At 48.1% G+C, this 20,450-nt stretch overlaps 1 protein-coding gene across 4 annotated transcripts in view; it reads right to left on the bottom strand.

The window, feature by feature from the left end:
* UBASH3B (ubiquitin associated and SH3 domain containing B) overlaps nt 1-20,450 on the bottom strand; it is a 139,316-nt gene that overhangs the window by 54,705 nt on the left and 64,161 nt on the right. The window lies entirely within an intron of this gene.

The following is a 20,450-nucleotide window of genomic DNA, read 5'->3' as shown; positions in this document are numbered from 1 at the left end:
CGGTGATCCCCAATGAAGGATATGCAAACCACCACCACTAAGAGAAGAGGGTGTTAAATGTAATAGAAGGAACAGAGCGTTGGGAAAGTCAAGGGCTGGGCTCCAGTCCAGACTGTGTTCAGAAGGGCAAGTGGGGGCGAGTCAGCTGTCTCTGCTGCTGTAAAATGGGCCTAACAATACTACCTCCAAGCACTGGTTTGTATGAACCAAATGAGATAACAGAGAATACTATGGAAACTGTAATAAAGAGTTGGATGTTTGTGTTATTGACCTTGCCATCAGGTTGTCTCCGAGTCCTGCTGCCTTTCACTTAATGGGATGAGCCCTGGGTGTTATACTATATGTTGGCAAATTGAATCCCAATAAAAAAATATACAAAAAAAAATTTGCCTTCTCCAAATGCCGCCTCCCCAAGGGATCATTACTTCGATCCCTCATGCACATCTGCAAGGAAATATTTCTGCTAAAATACCATGCCTCCCAATACAAAATGGCCCCTTAGTGTCCATAAGATCAAGACCAATCTCCATCTTCTAATATTTGATACCGTCACACACTCCATTTGCTTAGGGAGCTCCTATTTCACAATTCTCAGGACTTTCCCGAAGCAGGAAAACCTTATTCCTATTACAAATGTGCTTCTGCGTCACCCATGTCTTTCCTCTTTCTACCTTTCCAAATAGCACCTGCTCCCTTCAGGTCACCCTGTCTATAATTCTGGCCCCCGGTAACTCCAGCATTCTCAGCAAGGCTCTCATTTTGCACATTATATAATATGTTCCCCCACAGGGGGTTGTTCTCTGCTTGATTCATGCGTGGCATCTCCTCCGCAACCCTGGACAATACTCAAAGAAGCAGTGTTTGGGTACCTCAGGATGGGGACAGGGTGGTTAACACTGGAGGCCTGGGTTTAGATGAGGCCAGAGGGATAGGGAACGAGGTAAGCCAAGAAGAAAATCAGGTTTGAAAAGACAGGCTTTGTACAGATGAACTCTGCCTTTCCTTATGTGGATTCCATGTTTTAAACAATTCAAGTACCTTATGTTTATTAATAATTAATTCTTTCCCCCAATTGTTATACTGTAGCAATTGATGTAGTTTCAGCCCAATCAAAAGAACATAAAATTTTAGTTAGTTGAGGCTTTACTTTGGAGACCAGACTGGGGGCACCTGGGTGGCTCAGCAGTTGAGCATCTGCCGTAAGCTTAGGTCTTGATCCCGGGGTCCTGGGATCCAGTGCTGCATCAGGCCCCCTGCAGGGAGCCTCCTTCTCCCTCTGCCTATATCTCTGCCTCTCTCTGTGTGTCTCTCATGAGTAAATACATAAAATCTTTTAAAAAAGATTTTAGAGACTGGACTATTTTGGTTATAGTTATGACCTCACGCTGGATCAAACCTCTAGGACACCCACTATTCATCTAGAGACCTCTCATGTATAGCAATGACAGCTGTGATGAGGGGCTTGGTGACCTAAGATGGTATTCTAGGGAGAAGCGGAGTACGGTTATTAGCCAAGATCATCCCAGAAGAAGATTTCAGCCTCCCAATCTATTGCAGAAGGCCCAAGTGTGTGACCCCACACTTCATCCCCTTTGTAATAAATGCCTCTCCCCAGGGCAGAGCAGGATTATAGCCAGGCAGCCGCCGCCTGTGTGAGGCCTAAGCCAGCACAACAGTTCTGGCTGAGTATAAACAGAGGGCCCAATTAAAACACCTAATTACAGGGCAGGCTGGCTAGAACCAGGAGGGGGACTTTGTTGGTGGCCCTGGAGCCTGATGACAGACAGGCTGCCAGCATCTCCCAGATCAGCCACTGCTGGCCTCAGACTGGAATGAGCTTCCGCGTGGACAGATGAATAAGGCATTTTGTAGCTCCTAGGCCTGTGGAGAGAGCATTCTCCCCAGGAAACATCTAGGCAGCTTCCTGGATGATGCTCCTTGGTGCAAGACAATTAGGATTTCATATTTTTGGGACCCTGTTGTCTCATCTGTAAAATGGAATCTCTGATTCATAGAATGACTAAGAAATAAATGCTATCAGGAGTAACTTTAAAGCTCCTTGCTCTTGGCGAAAGGCTGCAAAAGATTATATGCTTTTCCCAAAAGGCCCAAAACACAGTTCTCCTCCTCCTGGCAGCAGGTGCTCATCCTCTTGCCAGGCACTGAGATACTCACTCAGCTCTACCTCGATCACGGTGCACTGTTGGTGTTTAATATGCTTTTCTCGGTGCTACTGACATACGATGAGTTTCTTTAGCATCCTAGGAACATCGGTCCGACATTCGTACGAGGCTGACAAGAGGGATAGACGTCTGTAACTTACTGGTGGAGAATGGAGGCTCTGTGTTCAGGTGACATGGCCCAGATCCCCTAGAGCTTGGAAGGGGACCGTAAAACACAAGCCTCAGGATCATCTTCTCGAAGCTGACTATGGGAACACTCTGCACATGGACCACTGAGTAATAAGCACTGGGCTGAATCCAGATGGAGCCTGGCTTCGCAGCTTCTCTGGAATCATTTCACTGGGCTCTCTGCAGGGGGTGGAGATGCTGCTTCTGGTTCTCTGCACTAGCAAAAGATGGATGGATTTGATCCCCCACTTCATGTTGGGTGATATAATCAGTCACATACCACTGGCTGAGTGCCGATCTTCGTAGCTTTTGGGGTTTAGGCCAAAACCACAGCAACAGTGTTAGGTGGGTGTAACTGAGGGTACTTTTGTGCCCGGTGAGTGGAGAAAAAATACTTTGCCCCTCCCATCCAGCCTGAGCAGTAGCCCAGAAGGGGGGGTGGTGCCTGCAAATGAACCCCATCTCAACCAGGGGCAACCACACTGGCAAGCCCGTTTCATCAGCAGCTCAGCCATTCTGATGGAGAGACGGGAGTCACGCTAATGAATATACTGAGCACGAGGTCATCAGAGGATCTGGCTTTGAGCCTTGGCTCTGTTAGTGACCAATTTAGGGGAAACCTCTTTGGGCATTGAGAGCTCAGCCAGAAAAGTGGAATGGTAATGATTACTTCACAAAGCTCCTGTTAGAGGTAAGAGACCGTGTTGCATAGTGGTCAGACCCATGGCTTCAGGAGAGAAACTTGGATTTGAATCCCGGCCCCCTACTCATGTGCTCAAATCTACTGACTGTAGCTGACCGCAGGTCTCGCCTGACACCAGAGAATGGTAATGAAACTCAGGGTGTTGTTTGGCGGCTTTCGCTGGCAGTGCCTGCTGCACAGCGGGCCCTCGGTAACCCTCCCGGTTAACGCGGCAGGCAGGAGAGGTGAAGCACAATGAGCGTGCAAACAGTTGTGATGCTTTTCTAGGCTTTGGGCAAGGGTGGCCAGTATGTGCAGCGCTTGGCATATAGTAAATGCATAATGAGTATCTGCTTCGTGTAATTACAGCATCCTCAGCAGCAGCTTCGCTCTGGAATTCGGCTCAGAGATTAGGGTCATTTGCAGTAACTACATTCCCGGCTGCCAGCCCTACCAATTAGGCCGACTAAAGACCCGCAGCCCATGATTGGGCCGTGTCTCAGGGGAGGGTTTCTGGTGACAGCGAGAGCCACAAGGGATCGGACCTCGGGACTGCCATGATGTGTCAGCAGAGGCCTTTCCTCCCACGGAGAGGGGAACACACTGCCATGTGGGGCTGGGGCACCACCCGGGGCCAGGAGAACCCGCACCTGCCCGGCTGCAAAGACTTTGTCCATTTAAGCGGGGCCGAAGCTGAGGGCTCTCCCCCCATCCCGCACTGACAGCCAAGAATTGGTAGGTGGCAAACGAGCATGAAGCTCTGGTGCGTGCCAGTGACCCCGGGACTAGGGCATGGGGGGGGCGCTGTGCAGAAGGCAGCGGCGTCTCACCTCCAAGTGCCCTCCGACCTGCAGGATGGGAGTTCGGAGCTGCCCATGGCCCCGAGAAATGAGGGTTTCTGCAGTTTCCAACCCCCGATTGAGGGTGCTCTACCTCCCCTTACTCGCCGCACGCATTCTCCCAGAGGGATCTCCAGGATCTGGGGACTCTGGGCTCAGCTACCCTCTTCCCAGTTAACGGGAAGGCTGATAGAAGCGTTTATCAGGTGTCCCTCTTCGCATGAAGCGCTTCGCCTTCCTGTGGCATTGGGTCCTCACAATGATCAGCTTGGGGCCGTCACCTCCTAGACGAATGAGGAAGCAGAGGCTCAGAGATGCTGAGTGGCTGGGCCAACAGGAGGACTTTAAATTGCAGAGTCAGGAATCGAACCCAGGAAGTTGGCCCGAGGCCCTGTCTGCCCCGGCACTGCTCCTGAGCCTGGCAGGCTCCCTTTGTTCTTCCAGACCGGGGAGCTCCAATATTTTCATCACGTCTCCAGAAAGGAACCTTTCCAACCCCTTAGTCAGCCCAGTGCCTTCTCTTGGACCTTCTCCAGCACTGGGTTTTGTTTGGTTTTGTTTTCTCTCTGAACGTGCAGGCGCCTAAACCACCCAGCAGCTGCCCCTGCTGTTTACACAGACCTCAGGCTACATCATTTCATCCTCCCAGTAGCGCTGGTGGGGGCTCAGGCTGGCCAGGTCACAGAGCCAGGGGCAGCCCAGGCCCTACGCCTCCGGTGCCCCCTCCGCCGTCCCAGCCTGGCTGCTTCTAGGTACCGGTCTCAGGACGGTCCCTGCCACAGGGTGCCCTGCGGGTCCAGAGAGAGAATAACGTTCCCTCAAGGCTACTGGCTGATGTCCAGGCCAGTTTCACCCCCAAAGTCACTCTGAGTGCATTCATTCCATTCTCGGTGGATACGCTCTCGCTTGGATGATTTATGATTTTAGAGGTTCTCTTGGCTGCTGGTTTTGCACCCCACGTCCACCTCCCAATTCCCAGCCCACCCCCACAGGGGCCAGAACAATCTTCCTAGAATATTAACCTGGATCATGTCACGGTCTTGCTGACCTCAAGCCCCCTGTGCTGGCTCCCATCAGCTTAGCTGCCTCTCCTGCCACCACCCCGCACCTGTTACCCTTCTACCACACAGCCCTGCTTCAGCCACACGACCCCCCGTAGTTGCCTGAAATATACCCTGAAGCTCCCCTGAACCGTTGCCCCCTTGGCTTTTTCTACTGGAATTGTCCATACCTCCTCTTTTCTGTCTAAAGAACTTAAAGGGGATGCCTGGGTGGCTCAGCAGTTGGGTGTCTGCCTTCGCCTCAGTGCGTGATCCTAGAGTCAGCGGATCGAGTCCCGCATCGGGCTCCCCGCATGGAGCCTGCTTCTCCCTCTGCCTGTGTCTCTGCCTCTCTCTCTCTGCCTCTCTCTCTGTGTCTCTCATGAATAAATAAATAAAATCTTAAAAAAAAAAAGAACTTAAATGATGACTTTAAGACTAAGCCAAGACTTCACTTCCTTAGAGGAATCTTTCCAGAACTTCCTTCTGAATCACACCTCTCCTTCATTGTCTCTCCCACCCTTTACTTCTCTATATCCCTCCACCGGACTGTAAGCTCCTTGGAGATAAGGCTCTACCTACATCTGTTTAACTTTGTACCTTTGAAATACAGACCGTAGTAAAAGCCTTGAAACCGAGGAATGAATGAATGAGTCCTCCCCTGCTGCCCCCAACTCCAGCAACGTAGCGATCTTCTGAGGTCTCATAGCAGTTTATAATATTCTTTTATTAGTACTTGCTGGTCCTCAACTATTTCCCTTTCTGTGTCTGTTTTCCTCACTATATTGGAAATACTCTTCATTAGACTCAGATCTTTCAAGGGTGGGAGGAATGGTCTTGAGCAAAAAGCCCAGCGCATAGTAGGTGTTTAATTAATTGAATGGCGTGACTCCCAGGTCTTTGCTCTTTCTTGCCAGTGCTAATCACAGCGAAGCATCATCTTATACCTCAGATTACCTCTGCCTCAATGCAGGGGGGCTTAAATTTGTCACACTGAAGCCCCCTTCCACTTGTCTGTCAACTCCTAGCTCAGGAGCTCCTCCGACGGTCTACCCCACTGGCATGGAGCTCTGAGTCATCCACAGATATGCAACTTTCGCTCTGAATTTCCTTTTCCAGATCATTCACAAATATGTCAGACAAGCCCAGTCATGGGAATGAAAAGTACAGCAGAGGCAACACAGTAATAATGCAGTGATAATGTCATGTGGTGACAGATGGAAACGACTACACTTACGTGGTGAGCATAATGTATAGAATTGTCAAATCATTACATTGTACGCCTGAAACCAACCTAACGCTGGATGTCGACTATACTTCAATTTTTAAAAAGGATAACTTTTCAACACCCTTAAAAAAACACAAAACAAGCTCAGTCAGCATCAGCCACTGTTCAAACTCCATCTCTTGCAAGGTCCTTAGTCTGCCCATCTCATCGTAGGCCAACGTCTCTATAGGGCCCTTCACTACATAAAGAGAGGGAATGTCATTGATCTATCCGTTCATCTATCCCACACGTGTTGAGCATCCGAGGACCGGGCTTTGTGCCAGGCCCTGGGAAATTCCACGACAGAGAAAACATAATTCCTGGCCTCAAGGAGCTTGGCCGAGATAGAAGACAATCACAATGCCCAGTGATGTGCGTCTGTGGTCATTTACAGGGTGCTGGTGGGCGACCAAGAGGGAGAGATTCACTTTGCCCACAGAGAGGGCAGGATCTGAGCTGGGTGGGCCTTGATGCATGAGTGGAATTTGCCGTCCAGACAAGAAGGGAGAAGGAACAGCAGGTGCAATGTAGGCAAGGGGAGGGGGCATGGCAGGAGAGAGAACGCTTACCCAGGTACATGTTCTCTCTGTGAGAACATTTTTGTTTCCAAAAGACTGTGAGTCAATCATATCATCTTAGTGATAACATCGACTATGAAAACGCATATTAATTATGGCCTTCCTTCTGCCACTTGCCAGAAAAAGCCAGAAGCCCAACTAAAAAGCTCAGGAAAGAAAAGGAATTTATTCTTTCACCCTACACTAGCAGCAATAACCTATTTATGTTTTCGTGGGATTGCAATGGTCTCCCCCTGGTGACCGTAAGCTACCTGAGGGCAGACACTTTGTGATGATCTGCGTGGAATCTCAGGAGCCTGCGGTTGCTCGGTACAGAGTGAGCACCCCATAAATACTTAAAGAACTCACTGGACTCCTGCCACCTGCCAGGAGCTATAGTAGGTACTTGGGGTAGAGAAATGGACCAGACACGCTGCCTGCCTTTCAAATGAGGAGGCTTGGAGTCTCACTCTCCTGTGCTCTAGAGTTCCTTAAGGAGCCAGTTTTGGACTGGAAAGAAATTATTTCTGTTTTACAGCTTAGGGGAAAAAAAGAAAAAAGATCTTCCTGCAAGCCGAGAGAGGAGTTTTTTTCCAGTTGACAGGAAAGGCCTCAGCCACCTTCCCGGGGTGCTTGCAGTCACTCCTCTTGGTGCTCCCCCCTCTTCTGCTCAGGCAGATGGGTCTGCGGGGAGGGTAAGAGCTCCCTGCAGCCTGCTCCTCGCTGGCGTCCCCTGTGACAGGGAGCCCCCCCACCTCAGGCCGTGCGGTGCAGTCATGCTCACACACAGAGACACACGTGGTCACATATACTTCACGCTCACACGCACCAACACTCACACATTTGCCCCCTTGCACATTCTCATGCACCCTCCTACTCTCACAACAAACTAGCATGCATTTACATGGTGCTCGCATGCGCATGTGCGTGTACACACACACACACACACACACACACACACACACACACTCCCAGCCGGAGCTGTTAAAGTGACAGCACTCACAGTTTCCACTTATTGGTGATTTCAAAACAGGAAGCCTCAGCGGGCAGGGGAGGTGCTGGTGTAGTGAGAGCTGCTGAAAAGGGGCCCAGGTGCCTGGGGGGACCCAGGAGGGTCATCTCGCTGACCCCCGGTCCTCCAGGGGCAGGAGAGCCCCCCAGCCCGGTCCAGCCCCTAAGTGGCATCAGTCCAGGGCCAGGCCGCAGCAGTAACGCAGCCATGCAGACCACCCAGACCAAATGGCATCTCTCCTGGGAGCTCCAGGGAGCTCCTGGGGGGGAAGGAGGGAGCCCCTGAGGCCTTCCTGGCTGCCACGGGGAGCCCCTCTCTCCTTTGGAAATCACCTCTTCTGGGAGCCCTCCAGGACTAACTCCGGGGAGCTTCTCACACCCCTCAGGCCTCTGCTACTTACTCAGCCAGGCCCCTCTGCAATGGAATAGCCTGCCCTGGGCCCTGCGCCCCCACCCCCCATTCTAACATGGAATTTACCAGGGGCCTGTTTTCTTTTACCAAATCCTTGCAGCACCTCTTATGTCCCAAAGTTTTTTCACAATGAGCATGTCCTTCAATCTTCAGGGCCACAACCCCCCCACCCCCTGCCCCGCGCTGTGAACCGTGGGCCCACTTTACAGATGCAGAGACTGACAGCGGAGAGGTGAAGCCCCATGTGCCCGCCTTCCACGAGCAGACCTTCTGACCTTGACTCTTCGTCTTCCAGAAAGTCACAGCTCCTACATCCTTCCTGGCTCTGAACCCCAGGGGTGTCTAGGAGGGCCAGGTGCGTTGGCGCAGCCGGGGCAAAACCCGGAGTAGGAAGGGCTGAGAGGCAAGAAAGCATAAGGTGCGCCCACGGGCTGGCGAGCAGCCCGGCAAGGCCTGGGCGTGGACGCACCGGCTTTCCCCGTCTCTCCTACGTCTACACATGCACACACACACACACACACAAAGCAAACCACACACACACGGGCACACACAAACCACACACACAGGTTTACATCCACACACACAGAGCAAACCACGCACACACGCGCACACGGACACACAGCAAACCAGACACATGCTTACACACACACACAGAGCAGACCACAGACACACACATGCACACACCCACAGCAAACCACACACACGCATACACACACACACACAGAGAAATAAATCCTAGCTGGCTTGGCACCAGGAGGGGGGCAGGTTCGTTTATACAGTTTAATTGCCCGAGGCAGTTGGGGCTGATTTCCACAGCCTAAGAAGACTGAAGGGAAGCCCTAGTGAGAGGGCCTTTCTGGGGGCCAAGGACAATTCTAGAGCTTTGCTTTCTCTTGCTGGCTGAGAGAAGGGGTTAAAGACAGTGTCCCCCCCCCCCAGCAGTGACCTTGCAGAGGAGACTGTACCTCCTGCCGGGCGGGGGGGCGGGGTGCTGGGGTGCAGAGCGGGGCTGTCTGCGCCCGCCCTCCCGGCCAGCCCAGGGGAGTAAAATCTGGCGAGAGCACGCATGCGGCTGGAAGGAGACAGGAGGGCACCAAAAAACCCCAAACCCCAAAAACCAAAAACCGAGACCAGGCTGGATTTTTCCGCCAGGCTAGCAGTTCCGTCAGACCATGGCCTGCTTTCCTTGTTGCCCTTCCTTCCAGGTTTCACAGATTGCACAGCCGGGACCTATAAAACGGGACATTGGAGGTCACAGGAAAAAGGATGGGTTAGACTCAGGGGAAGCCCTGGAATTTCCTTTCCTGGAGATCTTCAGGACTGGAAGGAGAGGCTCCTGTACTCGGGAGGGTTTCTTGCTCTCTCCTTGGCTTCTCTCCCTTCCCCCGTCTGGAAAGCTGTCCAAAGCTCTCTTTCTCCATCCAAGTCCCATCCTCTTCTTAGAAGCCTCTCCTGACCCTTCCAGGCCTTGGTGCTCCCTGAGGCCAGAGACCATGACCCCAGAGTCCTGCTGACTGACAGTGAGTAAGTGGATGCCCAGAGGACCCAGCACCCCACCCAACTCTGAGCCTCCGATGTCACTGATGTCACTGTACTGTCCTTGGCAGGTCTGGGATGGGGGAGAGACGTGAGATGTTGTGCTCCAGCATCTGACAGGAGCGGTTGCGCTCCAGCCTGTGTGGGTGGTGAGTGTGGTCTGGGGTTCCAGAAGAGATCGGGGCAGGGGCGGGGAAGAGTAGTCCTAGGGAAGCTGGACAGACCAGCTCGGGTTGGGTCACACACCAAGCAATTGCTCAAGGCTGGTTTCATTGGTCAGCAAAAGGGCCCAGGAAGCAGAACCCGTGGGAGGGGAACTGGGCCGCTCACTCCAGAAACCTGGCCACCCAAGTTCAGCAAGTTCATGTTCGTGGGGCCTGGTGGGAGGAAGAGGAACAGCTGGGCTCCTCGCTATGGGTCTGTGCTTTTCCAAGCAAAGTTCACTGAGCTTCACCATCCAAGGAGGTCAGCACACCTACCAGGAGATTGACTGAGATTGCAAATCTGGAGTATTCGACTGTTGCATTAGGTCCTGGGAACTGGGAAACAGAATAGCCACTGTATGAACGGAGATAGATCCAAAAGGGAGGGACTTGAAACGAGACATATATGATCTCTAGCTACACGGGTCAGCTCCATTGTGCCGCGAACCCAATGTTTGTTTATTAGTAAACAGCCAACACGACTGTGCTACTTTTGTGGTCGATTGATAGTTTTGTTTGTTCAGGTTCATTTCTTTTTTGATGTAGGTCATGAATATATTTGTACCACGATCAAATTCATGATTCTGAAAATTCACTATGAGGAAAAACCAACCAAACACACCCAGAACATGAAAATATTCTATGAACTAGGAGTAAATTGAACAGATATTCTTTTTTTGTGCAAGTTCTTGTAGAAATCTCAATCACACCACAATGTCAGTCCTTAAACTAACTGGAGGCTAAAGTCATCTTCGTTCCTTGAATTTTTTTTTGATTGATTGATTGATTGATTGATTTTAGAGAAAGTGAGCAAGTAGGGGAAGGGCAGAGAGAGAGAGAGAGAGAGAGAATCTCAAGCAGACTCGCTGCTGAGTGTGGAGCCCAACACAGGGCTCAATCTCATGACCCTGAGGATCATGACCTGAGCTGAAACCAAGACTTGGACGTTCAACCAACTGAGCCACCCAGGTGCCCCTTTTTGTTGATTTTTTTAATTAAAAAAAAAAAAAAAACTCCATCATTTTTAAGATGAAGAGAATGAACAACTTAGAAGTACTTTTACCTTATAGGGGTTTACCTTGAAAATGAAGTGTGTCCATATGTACTTTTCAAAAAGGAGGAATCAAAATCACTAAGAACAACCGGCTCTTAAGTTAGCGATCTCATCCCAAAACTCTTATCACATTGACACAATTAACTCCCACCAAAGCAGGACTTCTGCTATAAATGGTGTCTAAATGATGGGTCCTGCTTCATTTAAAAAGTAATACAGGTACATTTAAAAAAAAAAAAAACATGCAAAGGTATATCTACGAGCCCCACTAAGTGTTCAGTACCTCAAAGCTGGCCTCATCCCCCCTCTGCCTTCTGCTTGCCGCCCCACCCCACGGGGTGACCAGCACCCAGCTCGCATGCCATGGTGCTTCAGAGTCCAGAGACCCTAGAGTAGGGTGGCTTCTGTTTGGATCCTAGCTGTGTCACTATATGATTGTGGGTACGTTACTCAACCTCTCTGAGCATCACTTAGTTCCTGTCTAAGATGGGAACAATACTGGGACCTGCCTCTTATGGTTGTTCCGTGAATCAAGTGAAACCAAAAAAACCCCCCAAAAACTCAGCACCCAGCCTGGCACATGATGAACTCTCTGTGAACATTTGCAGGCATTCAAATCCTGTGACAACAAATGATTCAAGCTTCTCAGGGCCAAACGTCCTCTTTCAAATCACATGCTGTTTCATCAGGAAACATGTCAGGAAAGCCCATCCCTATTTCTTCACCTGGGAAAACCAAGCTCACACTTCCAGAGTCAGTTCAAATACCAGCTTTGCTAAAACCCTTTCCTGCAGCTGCCTCTCCCCCACCCACTTTAAAGCTGCTTGGAAGCTCCTACATAACCTAGCCATAATCTACTGAAATTATGTTGTCGGGTCTTGCTTTTCCACAAAATCTGGGAACATTCAGAGCACAGAACTGAATATTACTCCTCTTTGCACTGCATATGCACTGCCAGGCACCTAAGCAGACACTCAATAAATATTTATTGAATGAATAAAACAAAATGGAATCAAATGGCATCTGCGTGGATGCCAGGATGTATAGAGCATATGGCTTTAGAGAAATATAATCCATATTAGATCTCTTCCAGAAATCAGTTATTTCTGGTTGGAAACGAACTTAACCAAATCAGATGTCATGAAACACAGGAGAAAAAGAGAAATTGGAGGAAAAATTAGGGAAATGGCTTCATGGTTTTGCTATCTTTCCAGGAAGGCTTGTTATCCATCTGTAGGTAAAGACCTCAGGAGTTTAATGGGAAGGGGCTATTTTTGAGTCACTGCCTAGCCCCAAACACAAACACTCTTGCATCAAGACAGCTTGGGACAAAGCAAATCAAGGATCCCCATTTGTCAAATCAGGGAGGGAGCAGGGATGACAAGTTAGTCATATTCTTGAAAGGAAACTTTTTGGAAGACAAGATTATTGTTTTATTTCAGTAAAGCACAGAATCGAGGAAAGCAAAGTGAGGTCTCTTAAAAATCAGGTGAGAGCAAGACCCGCAGGTATCTATGTTGGGGGTGGGGGGTGCAGATAGGAAGGACACCAACTCAAGAGTTCATTGCATGCCAACCACCATCCTTGATCCTTGACACAAAATATAACGCTTAAAAGAATCTCAGAGGTAAACTGTATCATTGCCACTTTACTGATGGGGAAATGGGGTCTCGGCATGGTTAAGTGACCAAGGCAAGGTCAAATGCTCACAAGTGTTTTTTTTTTGCTCTGTCTTAAAGTTCGTCATCACCAATCATAGTGTGGAGAGCTTTTATCTAAATCTTCCTCTGCTGTAATCTATCCTCCTCCCTCCCGTTAATTTTCCTAAAATAAGGTATGCTATGCGCCATCCTCCTTTAAAATGGTCAGCGGTTCCCTTAGGTTCATAGAATAAAAAAATTCTAAAACTTGTTAATGTAACATTCTCTATAGGCTCATCCTCCCTCCTGTGGCTCATCCTGCCTCTTCGCAACCATCACACTCGACCACGTTCCCTTTTCATACTGCATCAGTCCATGCCTCAGCTTCCTTGGCTTATGCCTGTCCTGCATTGTTTGCCTCATTCCCACTGAAAGCCAACGCATCTTCTGTATCTTCACCTTCTTCCTCCCTGGGAACTCCTCCTTTACATCTCGGCGATCCTTCCCAATCCTCAATCTCACTTTCCCTAGTAGCTAAAAGCTTTAGTAATCTGGTACCTCACCACTAAAAGTACTCAAGAGGTGCCTGGGTGGCTCTGTCGGTCAAAGGTCCAACTCTTGACTTTGGCTTAGGTTGTGTGATCTCAGGGACATGAGATCAAGCCCCGTGTTGAGCTCCACACTGGGCATGAAGCCTGCTTCTCAAAATTCTTTCTTTACTTCTCCTTCCGTGCTCCCCCCACCCCAGGTCGAGGCCAACAGGTGTGCGCTCTCTCTCTCTCTCAAAAAAAAAATAAAATAAAAACGAAAGTGCTCTAAGGCTCTTCATGCCAAAAATAATGTGAAAAATAATGGCCACTATTTATTGAACATTTAGATGCTGATCTGAATATGAAATAATCACTCCAATCACTCCAATTCACGGGTGTGGCTTAGTGCAAAATTCAGTGACTTGTCTCAGGTCACTTGGTAAACATATCTTAGCAGATCTGTTCCTTCCAGTTTTGCCCTTTGCAATTTATTCTTCACATATAAACAATCACACCTGCTTTAAACCTTTAAACCTCAATAGCTCCCTATATCCTTTAGGATAAAATTTCAGAACCTTAATACAGCCAGCGAGACCATATGATCTGTATTCTGGCCCCTCCCACCTTCCTTTAGGCCACTCCCCTGCTCTTACACACCAGTCACCTTAGATTTCTTTCAGTTCCTTGAACATGCTTCATTTTCCCACAACTGAGCAAGTGAACATGTGCTTCTCTCTTCAGGAACACGTCCCTCTGTCCATGACTCTCTTCACCTTCCTTATCTCAGCTTAAATCTTCTGGGTTGCTTTCCCAGATAGCTTAGACTAATTTCACAGTTATTCATTCTCACGACACGGTAAATTTCTCTTTTCCATTATTCATCCTGCTTATAATAATTTATCTGTAATATTTGACCATATATATATATATATATGGGTAAATATATATATGGTCAAATATTTTATATATATATATAAATAATTATTATTCTCAGTGCCAAGAGACATACATGACACGTGGCAGATGCTCCATAAAAATAACAGCCTAGTGCAAATCACCTATGTGAAATCCTCCTGAATTTCCCCCTGGCTTTACTCTGTGCTCCCATAGCCCTTCGGTTTTCATTCTGCCTTGGTTAATGTTTATTGTTTTACTGGCCTTTCTCCTTTTTGAGTTTATAAGCTTCTTGAGGAAGAAGACCAGGTCTCTGTCCTGCACGGTGCCAAGGATGTTACTGAATTAACAAGGGAAGAGCTAAAAGTCTAAGCCCTGTAACGTTACAAGCCCTGTGCCTTACAAAGAAGTCAGAGACCTGGAATAAGAAAGATTGTTTCCCAAAATCTCTAGAGCTGAGTTCTCCATTTCACAAAGGAGATGGAAGAGCAGAGAGAAGCAGAAGCTGTGCTTTGGCAGTAGACATCTGTAACTGCACTTTAAAGGCTGGCCATACTGGGACGCCTGGGTGGCCAGTGGTTGAGCGTCTGCCTTTGGCTCAGGTCGTGATTCCTGGGTCCCGGGGTCAAGTCCCACATTGGACTCCCTGCAGGGAGCCTGCTTCTCCCTCTGCCTATGTCTCTGCCTCTCTCGGAGTTACTCATGAATAAATAAATTAAATCTTAAAAAAGAAAAAACTGACCATACCATTGAAATAAACAGAAATTGGGAACCATCCAGGACTTTCCCATCATTCCCATGCCCACTCCTCAAATAGGTACCAGAACATCCTGAGTGTGGCTGACTGTCCGTCCTCTGCTCCGTCAGCACCTGCTCTGTCTTGGGCCAGAGTATCTTCAGCTCTTACCTGTCAAGTCCACTCTGGTTTTCCCTAGCCTTTTCTCTCTCGCATATACCATCCTCATTGCTTGCAGAGTCATTATTCTAGAACATAGATTTGACTGTATTACCTCTGCTTAATCCTTTAGACACCCTGTTAGCTACAGGATATAATCTTTTCCACATGGCATCCAAGGTGTTCCATGATGGTGCCCAAATCTACCCTTCTAGCCTCAACCATGCCCTTTCCCTTCCATACCCCTTACATTTCATCAACCCTGAACTCTCTCTCCCTCTCAATACATCATTCCTGTCCTTGTCTTTGCACATGCTGGGACACTGCTCCCCCATTTCCACATGGCAGGTCTTCCACACGATTCTCTATACCCAGACCATGTATTTCTCTGCAGTTTAGTGGAGTTAGCTGTCCTCACCAGGGGCTCACAGATCTGTCTGGGCATCTGTGAAGTTGTGTTTTCCTTTACTGAACCCAAAGAAGATAGAACAGTGTCTTTTACTTCTTTGACTCTCTGGCACCTATCGTATACTGGGTGCTCAATAAAAGTCTAGGTCTTTGTGAGTCAGGTTAGTGGAAAGAGTGCTCCCTATCTGTCTAGGCTTTTTGTTTCTTAGAAAATTAGGTATTTAGCTTCTCTTCATGACAAACAGATTTCTTTCTTTCTTTCTTTCTTTCTTTCTTTCTTTCTTTCTGTCTTTCTTTCTTTCTTTCTTTCGATTTTATTTATTCATGAAAGACACAGAGAGAGAGAGAGAAAGAGAGAGAGACAGAGACAGAGACAGACACATAGGCAGAGGGAGCAGCAGGCTCCGTGCAGGGAACTCGATGTGGTACTTGATCCCAGGACTCTGGGATCACAACATTAAACCAAGGGCAGATGCTCAACTACTAAGCCACCCAGGGGCCCCAACAAACAGTTCTTGTTAGAGAAGACTTCTACTATTCTAGCTTTCTGATACCCATACACTGATGGGCAATCCACTGTAAATTCTGTTGCCCATCTACTATATGTTTAAGAATTGCAGATGAAAGCAGCCTCATGTTCTGAAACAAGATCTGAAGTGCATTGCAAGGGCAAATAAACAAATGAGGAATATATGCCCTTGGTATCATCTATGTGAGTGATTGCTCTAATGTCATTTTGCTGATCATTTATGCAGTTCCCCCTTCTCTACTCAACTTCTTAAGTGCAAATAATTGAGGGCTGTCAAAACATTTTAAATAGCTGCGACCTTTGTGCATACAGTGAGTAAGGAGGTGAAGAAAAAGTACTGGCCTCCAAAAAGGGGAAAAGTTCACTCCTAAATAGCTTAAGAAATGATAAAATGAGTTTATATAAAGCTTGATAGGAAACAGGAAGTTAAAAAAAAAGTGATAAGGACAGAGAAATGCTGACCCAAAAAGACTATCTGAAAATGCAGAGGGAAACTTTTTGACACAGATGCAAGATCATTCATTTCTCTGAGGTTTTGTTTTTTTGTTTGTTTCTGTTTTTTAAGATAGGGCTAAAAAAGTGAGAATTGAACTCCTCATAATTCTGTAAGACAAGCATGTCTGATGAGAGGGGAAAAAGGATTATTCACCCTACTGGAATTGCTTTAATGGAAACTTCTTGATGAGAGTTGCATCTTAAAATACTCATTCAGTGATGAGGAGTTATTTCAAGATGTGAAGTCAAGGAGGTGGCTGTAGTGAGGTTCGTATGTGAAGCACGCCATGTCTGTAGGATGTCGAATTGAGCCAGATGAGCAGCTTGCTGACAACTGTTCCCACTGGCCTTTCTGGACAGCTGGTTCCCATCCCAGTGGCATACTGGAAGCCATCAACAGCCAGTCAACCTATGAATGCTGCCCAAGCAAAAGGGTGGGGTCAGGCCTTGAACTCCTTCCTTTCTCCTTGGTAATCCCCATCTGCCAGGCAGAGTCCTTCCCTGTGGCTCAGCCAGTCCTAAACTCTTCTCAGCTCGTTCGCTCTCTCTGTCTTGCCTACAATTGATGACAAGGCCCTAGTGGACCTCCAGGCTTCCAAAGCTTTCTTTCTGTGCTCATGAAACCGAAGGCTTTTGAAATATAAATTTCAAGAGAGGAGAGGTTAAATTTTGACTCCCCCATTCAGCTGTCTCTGTTCTTGTGTATCATTCAAGACCCAAGTCAATGCTGCCTCCTCTCATACGTCATCCAGTTCTCCTAGGCAGCAAGCCACTACTCCTCCTGAGTTAATAGGTTACTATACATACCTCTATTTTTGTGTACTCCTCTATCATTACTATGATCAGCTGGTTGCATACTTTGGTGCCTTCAAGTCAAGGACTGGAAGTCTCTCTTCCGCCAATCCTCCCACAAAGCTATTCAATACATGTTTGTGGAATCAAAGTATGAATGAATGCACTTCTGAATGAAGGGCGATTGTGGGAAGTAGATTTTGTCTGTTATATACCCTTTTAAAGATTATTTATTTATTTATTTATTTATTTATTTGAGAGAGAGAGAGAGAACACTTAAGTGGTGGGGAGGATGACAGGGGGAGAGAGAAGCAGACTCCCCCCTTGAGCAGGAAGCCTGACGTGGGGCTCAGTCCCAGGATCCAGAGATCATGACCTGAGCAGAAGGCAGAAGCTTTATCAACTAAGCCACCCAGGTGCCCCTGTTGACACCCTTTTAGACACACAAGAGCCAAACAAGTTGAATGGCAGCTATTTCCCATGTGAGACTTGGATTTGGGCTGAGCTTTGGTGTAAGACACCCAAGCCACATAAACAAGCAGACTAGAGGGCTGGGATTTGCTTCCAGTGACTTATCAGTGACATACTTGAGGATGTTAACACTCCCCTTTCCAAAGTCAATTCTCAGTCACCACCAGACCTCTTCTCCTGAAGCACTTATTAAACTGGGCATCAGGGAGCTCCAGAAATAAAGGAGCTTGAAGAAAGCACTTTGCATCTGTGACAATTCGGATTAAAATTTAATTGGGTTTGAGATGGAGTGACTGGGAAGAAAAGGTAGGTTTTCTTGTGCAAAGGAGAGCTCATTTTCTGTGTGAAGTCACCTTTTTTATTCACCCACCCCTAAACTCACTCCCCATATCCACAGTCCTTTCTCAATTCCTATTTAGCACAAGGCTTTGGGTCCCTAAATAGAGGAAAGCCCATTAAAATAACCAATATGGGTGAGAGACATTGACCCTGATATCCCAAAGGTCTTTAAAACCTTCTGTTTGGGAGCACCTGGATGGCTCCGTGGTTGAGCGTCTGCCTTTGGCTCATGTTGTGATCCCAGGGTCCTGGGACTGAGCCCTGCATCGGGCTCCCCACAGGGATCCTGGTCCTCCCTCTGCCTATGTCTCTGCCTGTCTCTGTGTGTCTCTCATGAATAAATAAAATCTTACAAACAAACATACAAAAAAAAAAAAAACACTTCTGTTTGATATTATGTAAGTTCAGTGATGGGTGTACCATAGTAAGTCTGGAATTTCAATACAACTTATTGGAAGAGCTGAAAATGTTTCATTGGAGGGAGAGAGGGAGGAAAGGTGGAGTTCTAGTACTATTTGAAGAGAAAGAGTCATTTGGGGAAACTAGAATTTTAAAAATAGCTCAACTTTTTAGGCCTTATGGTTAATACCTATTGAATGGAGTCCAGAACACTGTCAGTTCCTTTGAAGGGGCATAGGAAATTTCAGGGGAAGCCTTTTATGCTAAAGTTGTTGGCATACTCAGGCAACCCTCACTCTAAGGCAATTTTAAAGTGGCTTGTTAGCTTACATAATTGAGGCTTCCTGGGAGTGGGAAGAGGGGCGGTGGGCAGACAAACCATGATTTCACCTCCATTATAAACACAGGAAATGAGTGGCGCTACAAGAGGACTTCCCCGGTTGTATTTTACAAGCTGCAGGAAATACCACGGGAGAACATAAGCCTACCTTAAGGCGAGATGAAGTCCAGCCAGGAGCAAAATTCCTGAGTCTCAGTTAGAACTTAGATACCTGAAATGTGCAGGGCCTGAGCAGGAGGAAGAAGGGAGGCCCAGCTACCCGCTGACTAAATGTTTGGAAGTAATAAATCAAGTGAACAAACTGGTAAGTTAAATAGGTCTTAGCCTCCTACTTGACAAATATCCCTTCAAAATGGCCCGGTGAGATTTCTCAGACTCCTTGGCATTCTATTCTGTGCCAGAGACCGCAGCTGACACTCCCTGATTCCTCCACCTGTGATGTGCCCCCACCCACTTTATAGTCTGCCCCTCGCTTCTTTGGCTTCCAGGAAGGGCTCCACATGCATGCGCATGGACACCCCAGGGGATGTCAAAGTTTTGTCTCTACATCCATGAATAGCTGGTCATTCTCAGGGCTGGACGTGTCTGTCCTTGGGAGGCTGGACGTGGGGAAGAAACCCCAGACACAGATTCTCAATCACTTGGGTGCCCAAAAACCCTATATGTAGTGTGTGTGTTGGGCGAGGGTGGGTGTGAGAGGGGACCTGTGGGGCACAGGCTCCAGGTAGGCAAATCTCCATGAACGTAAGGAGTCTTCACTCTGTACTCAAGGGCAAGGCCATAGGAAGCCCGGAATGGAGCCTTCTGGCCAAGAGCAGAACTAGGTACAAAAGCCTCATGAGTTACAGGAAAAAGGTGAAATTAATGAGTAATAGTGAAATCCCTACCCTGTAGAGGCTTATGGGTGACTGCAGATCCTTCTGTCGAACCATCAGGAGGTAGATGGGGTGACAGCGTCACCGTTGGGGGAGGCCGGAGAAGAAAGGGGCAGACGCGGACAAGACAGGTGAATAAGGAGTCAGAGAAGGTGTCACAGTGGACTAAGGAGGTAGGCTCTGGCGTCAGTGATGCGGTGTGTGACAGCCCAGCAAGGGAACTGCCTCAGGATGGGCCTCTCCAGGTGGGTCTGAGGGGCTGGCCTGCAGCAGGAATGGAAACCACCAAGGGTGGCACTGTCTTCCCCCAGCAGCAGAGGAGCAGCTTCCAGAGTCAGGGGTGAGCTACGGGGCGCTGGGGACATCGCGCAGGACCTGGAACAAACGTGCTCAAAAGGAAGTGTTCCAGGCCTTTCCTATATCCTCTGAGATAACTGGGGACTCAGGCCACTTCCCCTGGGGCCTCTGAAGTCTCATCTTCATCTGCTCGCCACTGCAGTGCCAGCCTCCATTCTATCAGGAGTTTCACTGGTAGGCAGGGACTGCCAGGTGTAGACATCCAGACCCTAACTTTTTGTTTTGTTTTAATCCTGGAATTTTCCAGATGCATACAAAAGCAGAGAGTATGGTAATAACATCCCCCCCATCCCCACCCCGCATCCATCAACCGGCTTCAATAATTACAACGATCACCCAGCTCCAATAGCTACAATGATCAATGTTTTGCCAAACCGTTCATCTATTCCTCAACTTCTCTCGCCCTGGAATATTTTAAAGCAAACTCCAGACATCATACCATTTCACCCCAAAACACTTATTAGAAGACTTCTCCCCACCCCACCCCCAGAATATTTGAAAACAACACAAGCATCAGTATGCCTCTCTAATAAC

This window comes from Canis lupus, chromosome 3, assembly GCF_048164855.1.
Source record: "Canis lupus baileyi chromosome 3, mCanLup2.hap1, whole genome shotgun sequence".
In the NCBI taxonomy this organism is placed as follows: Eukaryota; Metazoa; Chordata; class Mammalia; order Carnivora; family Canidae; genus Canis; species Canis lupus.
The sequence above is the reverse complement of the archived record's forward strand: the minus strand, read 5'-3'. Positions and strand labels throughout refer to the sequence as shown.